The 13455-nt window shown below is 32.0% G+C and overlaps 1 protein-coding gene across 1 annotated transcript in view; it reads left to right on the top strand.

Moving 5' to 3' along the window:
* The window catches only part of bbg (PDZ domain-containing protein big bang), a 68375-nt gene that overhangs the window by 22864 nt on the left and 32056 nt on the right, over positions 1-13455 (top strand). The gene's annotated exons all lie outside the window — the stretch shown is intronic.

Genomic DNA, 13455 nt, shown 5'->3' with positions numbered 1-13455 from the left:
TCCAGACCGATACGGTGGCTACCTCCACCTGACTGCGATATAGTATTTTAATAATAATATATTATACCGTAGTATCGCGCGTATATTATATATATATAATAAGTAATAATATATGTTATGTTGTACTACGCATAGTATAGTCTCTATATATCTATATAATATACCTTACACGCGATCGCGTTCAACAGTGATTTATAACGCGTGCAAGACGATTATGACGATGGAGTACGCAAGACGGATACTAATTACCGTCACAGGTATGTGTGCATTGACTATATTCTCGTATTCAAAGATCAGTTTCGATCAAATAAAAAATAAAAATTGTTCGTAAACCCAATATTTTATAATTATATAACATGTCATATAATTACAATTAATATGTAGGTATACTGTTTGTATACAATTTATATGTTGGTAATAATTGATCGATGCCGATTACATATAGGTTCGTACATTTGCTGTGCACTTCGATATTCTTGTCACGCGTCACACAGTATTTGGTTTACGTCCAGCCGCGTATAATATAACGACTTCAACGAAATGTTTAAAAAAATCATATAATACGTATTATGTTATATACACAATAATAAAAAAATGAAATGTATAAAACATAGTATTATTATAGGTATGCACAGTGGTTTTGCATTGGGAAGATCTATTTATTTGTTATATATATATGGGATGGACTTAACTAGGATTAACCATAAATTCGATAAGCCGCTGTCGCGAGTACTTATAACGTTTTATATTTTTGCATCAATCTTCATTCAATAATTGAATTCTATACAATTTTAGTACGAGGTTACGTCTAGTGTAACAATAGTTCACAGAACGCCAAAAGCATTTTTAAAATATACTTCTGATATTTGGGTAGTGCTGCAGCTCAGCTCTAACAATACATATTGTAGGTATTACAATTTACGTCCGTTTCAAAAATAAATCTATGTGAAAACTTGAGAATTTCTATGAAAACATAAAAAATTATTTAAAAAGTTGAATCTGTCAACAAAATAAATGCAAAACTATCATAAATATCGCAAAAATACTGTTAAAATAATTAAGATTTCCTAATATACATTTTTCACTTGCGGAGCTAGGTTATATAAATAAACAAACAAAAAAAACATTTAATTGCATACAAATCCCAGCTTTAGTCATTACAATTTATAACATTTACACAGGTTTATTGTGTTTAATAACCCAAGTATAATATTTCGTATTTTGGCTACGTTATTTTTAGTAACTGAAAATAAAACACAATCGATAGTGAAATAAATAATAATCATTTGAAACGCAATAGAACAAGTTTAAAAGTTCAAATTTGAAGTTTGAGTTTAATTTTTCTTAATATACATATATTTTTTATTCTGTTAGTCTGTATAGGACATAGGACATAGGTACTATATTTACGAAAATTATACGAAAAAACAATAATTATAAACAGAGTATTAATAACTGGGGAAGACTAAAAAATGAGCACGAAATCGGCAATCGCCATAAACAATACAACTTTACTTTCATCTAAATACCAGCTATCTTACAGATTCGTGGTAAAATTATGGTCGAATTCAACGTTATGAATTCGTCAAACGGCCGCAATATCTTTCGTATGGACCATTAAAATATTACACCTATATCGCACCAATATTGTAAACGAGGTTTTATCTCGATTATTATAATGATTTCGCGAGTTTACTCTAGTCGTTATAGAAAGTCGCCATCGTACAGCGCTTACAGCTGAGGTTCGTTAAAATAATATTATGTGTATCGATCATCGTTTTGAACGCCAGCCAGATATCTGCCTATACCTACTATAATACAGATGGAAAAAAAAAAAGTATTAAATTGATGAAATCGCGATGAACGCGCGCACTCCATTATTCCGCCGTATACCTATACCTCTGCAGACTGCAGTGATATGTTATTGCACATAATATATTAATGTAGGTACACATGCCGATGACGAGGGGAGGGGTGGGGGCGAATATACTATACACGTCTGCGGACTGTATACGATCTGGTCTTTATTTATATAATATATATATATATATATATATATATGTATATGGACATACCTATATTATATACTTAAATACTTATGTATATACGCGCAACAGGAGAAGTATTTAAATACTCTTGACCTGCTTTAGCGGAGAGCGCAAACAAATAAGCGCGATCACTATATAATCTATACATGTGCGTTAATATTATTATAATGTAAAATGACATGATGATGACGTGCGTGTTATTGCGATATAATGTGATATAAGTAGTGTATCATCACCATCAGATTTTTGAATCCGGCGATCCACGTTGAATTAGTGTCATTATACTCATTATAGTGAAAATTTATATGGGATGTGCGGAAACGACAATGAGTCATGTGGCCTGCTTGTGGTGGATGGGTGTTATTGTTATATAAATAAATAATATTGCAGTGGGGTGGAAAGGTATATTTGAGGATTTGAAGTGCAGCCGCTGCGGCTACTGCGATATACCATATACGGCCCAGTCGCAGGTTATAATAATTATTAATTATATAATATCATAACGGAGTTGGATTATAGGTGGACGTGCCAAGTTAGTAAGTATAAGTATATGTAATGGTCTGCTGAGGAAAAAATGCTGGCGTAAGACACGCCTACTTACTAATTTATTGCCCGTAGCCTTCCATAATATTATTATACTTACCATCATTGTTAAATATGATCATGTTTGACACGTACCGACCACTTATTACCACCCACCGATCCACCCATCTGCACCCTTGACCTGCTCGTTAAAAAAGACTTTTGGAGAATTTACCTCAGTTGGTTCCTGAGAACAGCCCTCACTATTGGACTTGCAGAGCTTTTTATTAGCAAAGCAGTTGAAACCATCACGAGTTTATGCAACATCTCACATCAGCTGACTGTATTACAAAATTTCACGACAGCCTATTCTCGGCCATGACCAACGTTTTTTTCTTCAATTGATTGTTTATTATCGCTTTGATCATTTTGCTCAGTAAATTTTACAATCTATAAAATACATATATATATATATTTATAATGAATCATTATTAATGATATTTGATGTCGGAAGAAGAAGAAACACTGCAAGAACGTTCAAGGAAGATATCGGAGTGTATCATCTACGTATTGCGGTTATCACGTATTTCGAGCGTTCAAGAAGTTACATGTTCGATATAATATACCATTTAAACTTATCGGTCTCGGAATAACATATTTATTGTTGGATACGATGAGTCGGTATGTAACTATTACTTCGCATCGATACGTTACGAATTTTCCTTTTCTTGCAGGTCTATTCGAGCTTTGCTAATTATCTGAACGATTAAACGGCGTTGTGCCCTGCGTTTAAATTCCATGATTGATTGGATGGCCCGCTGGACGCCTCTGCACAGCCGACTTTGGTCCGTCTGCGGACGATTTGCGTTCTCTGCAGAGTGTTCGGGTCGCGTCGATTACAGAGCGTTTTACACGTCGAATTCACGCAATAACAGTCATAATATTATAAAAAATAGGTACAGTGAAACCTCCCTACAACGGACCCTCTATTGAACGGAATCCTCCTTATAACGGAAAATGTCGACAGACCCAGTGAAAGTAATATACACAATTTCAACCTCTCTTCGACGGAAAACACTTTATAACCGCGGAAAAATGTTTGGTCTCTGGCGATTCCGTCATAGAGAGGTTTCACTGTACGACTTTTAGGCGCGTGTGCTGAAATGGCGACGGCTAGTGAGTAGATATATAATATGTATACGATCTTAATATAATATTAATAAAAATCTATTGCGAAATCTTCGCTTATGTCCACGCTCGTACCTACGTAAATACATATAGGTACGGAACCGCTGCAGCGTGTCCCTCTCGTCCGGGGCGACAGTTGGCATGTATATAAGAATACCTATATATGTATATAAATATTATACGATGTTGTCGTGGGTGGTCCGCGCGTTTCGTATATCGTATGAGTTTATATACACGTGTATAATATAATATACACCCGCAATGGCGTTGCAAAACACCGCATACGTATGCGAGACTTAAAAGGGGATAAAAAATAAAAAAAAAATAAAGTAACAACCGTGCCAGTTGGCCGTCGACACCGATGACCTCAAACTCGCGGCACGCACACACGTCGGCGGGTCCAATAATATATATAATATCGTTGTTTATTGTGCATATGTTGTGCAGTGTACCTATATATTGCATTTTATATTATATACAAACTCCTTGTTGCTCAAGGAGCCCCGGACAACTCGTTCGCAGGATTAGGTTTATTATGTTTAAGGCGCGTGTCCGAAGTTAATGTGATACGAAAATCAGTTAAATCATTTTTTAAATAACAATAAAGGTCGTCATCACCAACAAAGTGAAACTCGGACGCACAAGAGCACAAAGATATGATATAATAAGTTGTTATATTTGGTCTTACACGTGGGAATATAATAATTGCATATTCTATTTATAATATAATATTATGCATGATAGATTTAATTATTAAATATTTATATTCGTTATAATCATGCCATGTTATATTACGTATGTGCGTAACGTGTTTTTAAATGATACGATAATCGACCTATCAGTAATTAATTATTTTTCATAAAAATGAGTGACTTATTTTAACACTAAATTATTCGCAAAAAAACAATCTAATTTTTTCTTTAATTTCTGTATGTTTTGTATATTATTATTCTGAAAATGTCACCACATTTATATTCAACATCGAAAATGTATTGCTTATAAAAATAGATCATGTTGGTATTGAGAATTAAGATTCAGCGAAATGAATAAGGAACGTAAAATGTGTTGTGTATCGAGAAAAAAAAATCTAACAATTCGATTAGGTTTGTAAAATACCTAGGTAGTAGGTATCATCTTTACCTAAATATTAATGTTATATCAAATCATTCGATTTTTTTTTTTGATTTATAAAAAACACTTAGAAATGTGCAATAAACCACACGAGCGTGCATCGAGTGCATTCGTTTCAATTTTATTGTAACACAAAGGTACTAGCAGTATAATATTATATCATAATTTATAATATATAATATAATGCACCTTTTGCTGAAACTACGGATCGGGTTGCGGCTACTGGTGCTGCTGACACCATGCGTACTTATAATATATAATAGGAACACATTTATCATCTCGAACGAGGTTCGATGCATTGTATCGATGAAACTCTGCTCGGGCCTCACAAGTCTCGTGACATAATAATTTTTTATAATATTTATGAGCGTAATACGAGCGAGACGGCTATGGGTGCTTACTGCACGTGTAAACTGCTGTTAATACATTAACGCTATGTTTTTCTGACAACTTGGTCGAAACGTCGTAATTTTCGAAAGGAAAATAAACCATAATTTATGCATAATATACGATTATATAGATACCTACATTATTGCCGTATATATACCGTTTAAACATTTCGACCCGATCGCGTCATTAAAATCACGAGATTTCGTGTAGGTTAAAAATGATACGCTTTCTTTTCGCTGCGTATCACCATCCCGATTTAACATTTTTCCTTCACGTCGAACCTCACCTCACGAAAAACGATTAACTGTCGCATTATGAAACTACGAAAGTACGTCAACATTCCAATATTTTTATTACGGCGGCGGTATGGCTTACTGTACAGTTTATATACCTATTGACTATTCAATATATTCTTATCTTAAATTAAAACCACAAATTGTTGTTCCAATGAACTTCAAATACATTTGTTTTGTTTTTATTAATGAATTTACATGATTTATATATAGTTAAACGACCTTATCTCAGCTGGACTCAAATTGAATTATTGTCCATTGATAGCCTTTCATAAAATGCACTATGACTGTTATTAGTACATATTTATACACTTCAGTGTGCCTACTATGCAATTGTATTGACTTGATCACTCACACATCCCTTATCGTCGGAAAAAGGTTCTTATAAGTTGATGATGAGTTCATCACCACATTATGAATCGCACTTTAACATAATGTTCTTTCATTAAATAATAGCATTATAATATATATATGTATATATGTTTAGTAAACATTCGAACTGAATTTTAACAATGAAATAATTTATCATAATCCAATCGACGGTTATTGTAATTTATTGGACGAAGGTCAATAAGCCCCCAGAAGAATTTTCGTTAGATCTAAAGCTAGACTCTAGACAATACGTTGCTACTTGTTATGAGAGTTTTAATATTATTAACTTTTAAAATAACAATATACAATAACTAGGCGAAGTGCATAATCGTCGAAAAAAATAATTTTAATTATAATTTATAATATGTAAATTGTATTATGTTTTAATCATATATATATTTATAAAATATTATAATTACTCAGTCATTGAAATTGTGTTATGTGCTTTTCGACGATAATTGTATTTCTTACAGCTCGCAGCCCCACAGGCCTCAATATATTATTATTTATTATACATATGATATTTGACTCAACTTACCTCTTCAAAATCTCTTCAAAACTGCTACACTACAACTATTTCGTCGAATCCGGATTTCCGTAATTGCGATTTTGTTTGTTCTCTTTAAACTTCAATATTATAGCAACGCCCTAAATGTCTATCTTATTATAAGTTCATATGCTTTTATGCACTTATCATAGGTGTGCATAATAATTTAGGTACATTTAAAATTTTAGCATAAAAAATGTATCATTTTAATATAATTAAAAACATTTGTTATACATTGGAGACTACATTTAATATTATATCAGAAATCATCAAACCATGCGGTATTGATTTTCAATGTATGTGCGACTGGGTGAATACCCAACTATAACCTTATAATTATTATATTTATGGTTGTCACCCATATATATTGAAGGTAGTTAATAATTAACAAAAAATATTTCAACTTTAAAAGTTTAAAATTAAGACGAAGAAATATAACCACTTAATACTGAGTTATAAAAGTTATTATTTTTTTTTAATTATACCACATTGTCACATGATGGCCTTACATATATTTAGTCGTACTACGAATTTCAATAATTTCAATAATAATGTTATAATAGTATAAGTTGTTACTATATACCTACTCTTTAACTAGTTCAGCTGATAAGTTACCAAATTAGAACATTTATAAGTTTATACTATAGTTAATGCCCCACCTTTGTGTCTATAATAATATTATATGCGCTGTTGTGCGTTGTTTACATAATTTAATTACCTTATTGATTCTTTTCTATAAGTCGGTGTGTATTTTTGTTTTTTGTTATACACCATAATATCGTCTTTATTTTGTAGATTTTTTTTTTTAATTTCTGTTCCATCACATATGACTCATATTGTATATGCATAACAGTCCACCGTCTTTCGCCGGCTGGCAATTCGCTGCAGTTTTTTCCCCGAGTGGAACCAATAGCAGTTAATTTGTTTTCGCGACAATAACATAATGACATTGGAGTTGCTTTTATAACAATGGGCTATTGCGTTTTTATGCAAGTGAGTATTCGTTGGAAATGGGAGGGGGATGATAAGCTGGAAAAATAACATTACATTATGATCATATTATAATATTATTTACGCACCGCGGTATTTACCTACGCATTTTTAAATACTCAGACCTTATATAAATTAATAATAGGTAGTTAAAACCGTTCAGTTGCACGTCGTAAGGACCTTCGAATTTTCATTATTGTGCCGGCGTGTACATATACGGCACGAATGGACTAGTATGAATATTTTTGATCCGCTGAACAGTATTTAATTTATCGTCGATGGGCGATGGTGCGTTATTTATTAGTGTTATCAAATAAGAATAAATTGTGGCGTATTGTGTACATACACTGTAAAAACTATAAGAAGACTGTGAAGGAGCTACAGCTGATAGGTCATTATGTTGTAACTCTCGTACAATATGACGTATTCTGTAAAGTTTTACACTTTAGCAATATTACAATGAATACGTATGTTGTATATAATACCATTTATAAATGTACTATAAATTATGTCAGTATGTTAAGGATAGTTGTATCTACTAAAAATTAAATATGAAAATCCAAAATAATTAAAAATCTTGTTTTTGCATAAAAAACTACGAGCCACCAAAGTTGTCTTGTTTATTGAAAGTTTTTTTTCAATAAATAACTGAACATACTCCTAAAAATTATCTTTCATTTTTATTAATTCATTACGATACAAATGAAATTACATTATTAGCATAGGTATTATTATAAAAATAATTGATTTTATAGCCAATCATTTATAGGCTCAAAATAGGTTAGGCATCAGGAGGCAGCTCGGTTACTTTTAATTATTTTATTTAATATTAATAAAATGACATGCAACTTTTATGCAATCATGAATGAAAATGTAACTTACATTTTGTTCTCAAAAATATGCAAAAATATTGAAAAAATAAAATAATTACTGCGTAGAATCCACGAGTTTAAAAACGTCGACATATTTAATTTCTTTAAATTCAGTATAAAAGATTCAGACCCTATTATATTTATAAAATTTCGGACTGCAAACTAATTTTACTGCTCTAAACAAAAATTGTATGTTCTAATAGCTATGTATTACTTATATAATATATATATATGTGTGTGTGTATGTAAATATAAGTATAACAATTTAACAATGCAATCAAATAAACAACAAAATTCAGGAAATACTCATATTTTCTAGTATAGCTAGCATATTATGTATTTTTTTTTTTGTAGACCACTACGCACACACGTTCAAATCATAGTGAATACTTGTATATTCGTGGTGCACATTGTGTGTCATGAAAATAGAGCCTGGGATATACATCTGCGTAAAAATCCGGGCCTTTTTTATTATGACATAAAATTACTTTTTTTCTAAAACAAATATTAACGTTGCTAATTAATTTGTTTATTTTTACATGATGTTAAGTCGCATAATTTAAGATCTAATGAATCGTGATTGAAATTTGTATTATTAGGTACCTATGCAAATATGCAAAATGTTAGTTCTGTACCTTAAATAGACATAATTACTTATAATAATAAAATAATAAAATTAATATTAATAATACCAAGTAATGTTCTAACTAATAAATAATAATAGCAGTATTACTGTACACTACAGCCAGGAATTAAATCCTAAGGGATCTGTTAACAGATCAAGGTAACTGGAAATGAATGATACAGGTGACGATACAATAAGTCTTACTAACAATATTATTATTTAAACATCTAACAGTAATTTGCAAATTGCGCTTCGCGTTACTACAACTATTAACAATATAACATCACTGCTGCATTTTGGATAATATAATTACTAATAACACGCCCAAATTCGCTTAAATAGTTCCTTATATATATACTACGTTCTCGAATAACGTACCCACTACCCATATGTAGGTACAATTAAAATCGACGAAGTGTAATTTTTTTCCAAAATAGGGTTTGCTTTTACCATACCTGTTTAATAATAACCTAAAACATTATCTTTGAGATGGAATAATATAACTGCAACTTAAGATAAATATAAATAAACCAGAAATTCATACCAAAAAAAAAAAAAACCCAATAAAGGTAATACTTCTTTCGTAACATAAATTCCATAAGAAAGCTAGAATTATAATTGGTAACCACAAATTACAATCTATCAATATTGTATATTATTATAACAAAATACGATTGCTCTCTTATACAATAAGATTTAGAAAAATTCAAATATTATGTACTTGGTTTCTCGAAATATTGTTTGCCCACGGTATTGTCTTACACTCACAATGTACCAATACCGCCTACACTACCTTACGCGCGAATCCAATCCGAGCCCGTTGTGTTGCACTCGATATTGGAGCGAACGAAATCCTTTCGTTTTCCATGCACTTTGTTGTTGTTGCCATACGAAACCGTGTCCAGCTTTAGCGACGGCGACGGTAGCCATTTCTCGTATATGTATCATGATAGGGGATCGTTGTGATTTCGCAACGTGCAACGACTGCAATATAAATGGAACAATGGCGTATATGGGATTCTGCTGCAATAGGTTGTGTGACTTGTGTTGTATAGTTGTGTTGTCTCCCGAGAGCGCCACACGCGCGTGTGTGTGTGATTTATAATAATATTTTATTGTATATATAATAATATTATGTCGGTCGCCATTGGACTTGTTGTCCTATAAATAGAAGTCGAAACTCAATATTATCATAGCGTCCGTCCTTTGGGTTTTGTTTGCGACATCGAACTCATGGTGCGTGTAATGTCTGAAATGTGAATATCTGCTACCTATCATACCATGTTTATAATATATTATTTTATGGAGTCCAAGGCTGGGCGTAAACCAGTAAATAAGATCTAAATTAAAAAGTCGAGTTGATATTTTATATATAGACGAGTTACTTTTAAGTTATTTATTCACCCAATAATTTATCATTGACTTAAATCCTCTTTAAGTTGTATCAAACTTTAAAATAATTATAAATTTTTTTTTTGTTCATGTTTCATTATAAGTTACTCAATATTTAGCCTTGAAGTTTGACATACACCGTATATACCGTGGAAAAATTTAGTACTGCATTATACCTTAATATGTAGTATACTATTATGTACATTAAGGATAATATATTATATGGTATTAAGTTATATTATAATATGTTTTATCGCTATAAATATAGCTAGTACCTACGTGGTGGTCATGAGTATCGCACGAAAAAAAATGAAAATAAATCGTTCGTCATTACCACGCGAGGCATGACGTATAATGGCCGATGATCAGCAGTGGGCATTGATCGATATATCGTTTCTAAAAAAACAATAACGCAATAAAAAAAAAAGAGAGAGAGAGAGAGAGAAATTAAATCGAAGTATATAGATTGCTTATAGGACGCCGTGCCGCCCGCGCGTCACGGAATCTATATAATATGCACTGATTTTTATCTCAATTTTATGTGGGATTAAAAAGAGCTAATAAAACATATCGTCAGACGCCAATTTATTGTTCTGCGTTTAAAGACATTATTATTTAAAAAAATAAATATATATTATATTGAAAAAAAAAACCAGAGACAAATTATTCCAGTCGTATTTATCGTGATGAAAACTGGTTGCATCCACGCGCATTTATTCAAATCAGTCTGGCGATAATGTCGCACTGTGACATCGCCCAAAATTCTCGGGGAATCAGTATACCGCACCTTGAGAGACGCTTAAAAAAATGTATAAAATACTATACTATAGCGCATGATATAATATGGGCATATGGCTGATCGGAGACGGCAAATTATTTAATTTAATTATTTATAATAATATTTCGAACGGCAAGATAAGAACATTTTAAACCGTGCATCCGATCTACAGGGTTAGTGCGTACATATATATTTGCAAAAAAAGAGTTATTTCTATACTATAAGATGAATTATCATTATATTAAGATAATAATGGTGTATTATACTATGACGTAATATAAATTAGGTTAAAAACCGACCAGATTATTTTAGTCAAAACCGTAAACAACAATAAGTATTTGCTTATAATATGACAAGGTATTCATATTATTCATATAAATTATTTTTAAGGGTGTCAGAACCGATAATTAGATTATGAGAAAACAATTTTGGGGATTTCTAATTAGGTTCAATGTGGTTGAAATAACAGTCCAAATAGCTATTCGATACCAAAAGTTTGGTGTGGTTTGATAACAGACATCATACTCCAAAGATAAGATTACCATAATATAAATTCGATTGATTATTAATTTTGTGATACAACTTTTTGTCCTAAAACGTGTCCACTTCGACACCCAACATCGGAGAGTATAAATTTAACATGCCAAAATTCTCGTTTAACACAATTCCAATGAAAATAAATCCCAACTCCCTCAAAGAGTACTTACCAATATAAATAAACGAAAATCGGTAAATTTGCTAACGATAGGAGAAACTGTTGGAGATTTGCAAAATGATTGCTCTCATACAATAATTGTACGTGTATATATATATTAATTATTATCAGTGCTACGTTTAATACTCCTTACTAAATATGCATAATGCTCGCTAATCGCTGTAGATTGATGTGACAGTTCCATCAACTGCAGAATTGAATAAGCATGGTAGCATTCGAAACGAAAAACAAACAACTCGATTGAAATATTGCGACAGTCTTGAACAATGGAATCATTCTCGATGCTGTGCCGTCCAAATCACGTAACTTAGGCGCATTTCATCATTGCGATTATATAATTATTAACTATAATAATTTATATGAATTTTTTTAAATTGTTTATTATTCGCGTAATTGATTATAATGTGTCTCGGGTTTCTCATGGATTTTAATATTATCATTGATGGTTTATCATGGTTTTAAACAAAATATATACACTAAAACATACATAATACATGTACCGTGTTCCACTTGCCTAAATATAGAGGTCAGGCGGGTAGCTTGTGGGGACTAATTTAACATTCTGCCAAGTCACCCCAATTAAAAATCTAGTATTTATTGCTATAAGCATATATAATTTTTAGAAAATATTATGGATTTATTAATAACTCATTAGTAGGTACTGGACTCAATCAGTCTTCAGTCCTGTCAAAATTTTTAAGCTATTCTCATTTATGTCGAGTTCACCTGCACGCACGTATACATTTATAGTAATTTTACTCGAACATAATATATGTATACATCTGTAACATTCGCTGTAGAAATATATTATATACACGTCATAAAATATGATAATACATTGTATATAATATTAATATATAGTATGTATAATATAGCCTCGCGTGCATCGAGTTGGCTGTTTTGATTTTTTAATATTCTATTATAATAAAATATAATACTACCGCACCACGCAACTTGGGCACGCCAAAATAATTAACGTCTCCTGTATCATACTTTATTACTTTAGGTACGTAATAATACAATATCGAGTGATGCACCCGTTACCGTTTGTGATATCTACGGGTGTGTTTATGACACCATCATCGACGGCATAATATAGTATATAATTGACCGTTTCCACCCGCGCGGCACACTATTTTATTATTACATATTTACGATATACCGCGCTTATACATTTCAGCATTACCGGCAAGATCGGGTGAGAAAACTTCGCATACGTACTTACACACACACACACACACACACACATACATATATTTTTTTCTCTTATTTTTCCACTATATACCTATGTATACATCGAAGTCATTCTCTTTTTCTTGTCTATATATATATATATATATATATATATATATAATATATGTGTGTGTGTGTGTGTGTGTGTGTGTCCGCCACCGCCGCAGGATTGAAATTGACAAACGTTGAACCCGTTCGGCCGTATAATAGCGCAGCATCACTCCCTCTTCCCGGTTAATACGCCGCCGACGCCGACGCCGGTGCAAACCGAATCGTGTCTGCAGCTCTAAACGCAGTTTCAGTATCGGTACCGGCGACTCCGCATCCGCGATTCTATACCGTAAATTATTATATCGCAA

The sequence above is a fragment of the Diuraphis noxia genome, unplaced genomic scaffold (genome assembly GCF_037042655.1).
Source record: "Diuraphis noxia isolate RWA-SAM2 unplaced genomic scaffold, SU_Dnox_SAM2 contig0003, whole genome shotgun sequence".
In the NCBI taxonomy this organism is placed as follows: domain Eukaryota; kingdom Metazoa; phylum Arthropoda; class Insecta; order Hemiptera; family Aphididae; genus Diuraphis; species Diuraphis noxia.
Note: the sequence above shows the minus strand (reverse complement) of the source record. Positions and strands in the feature narration are given on the sequence as shown.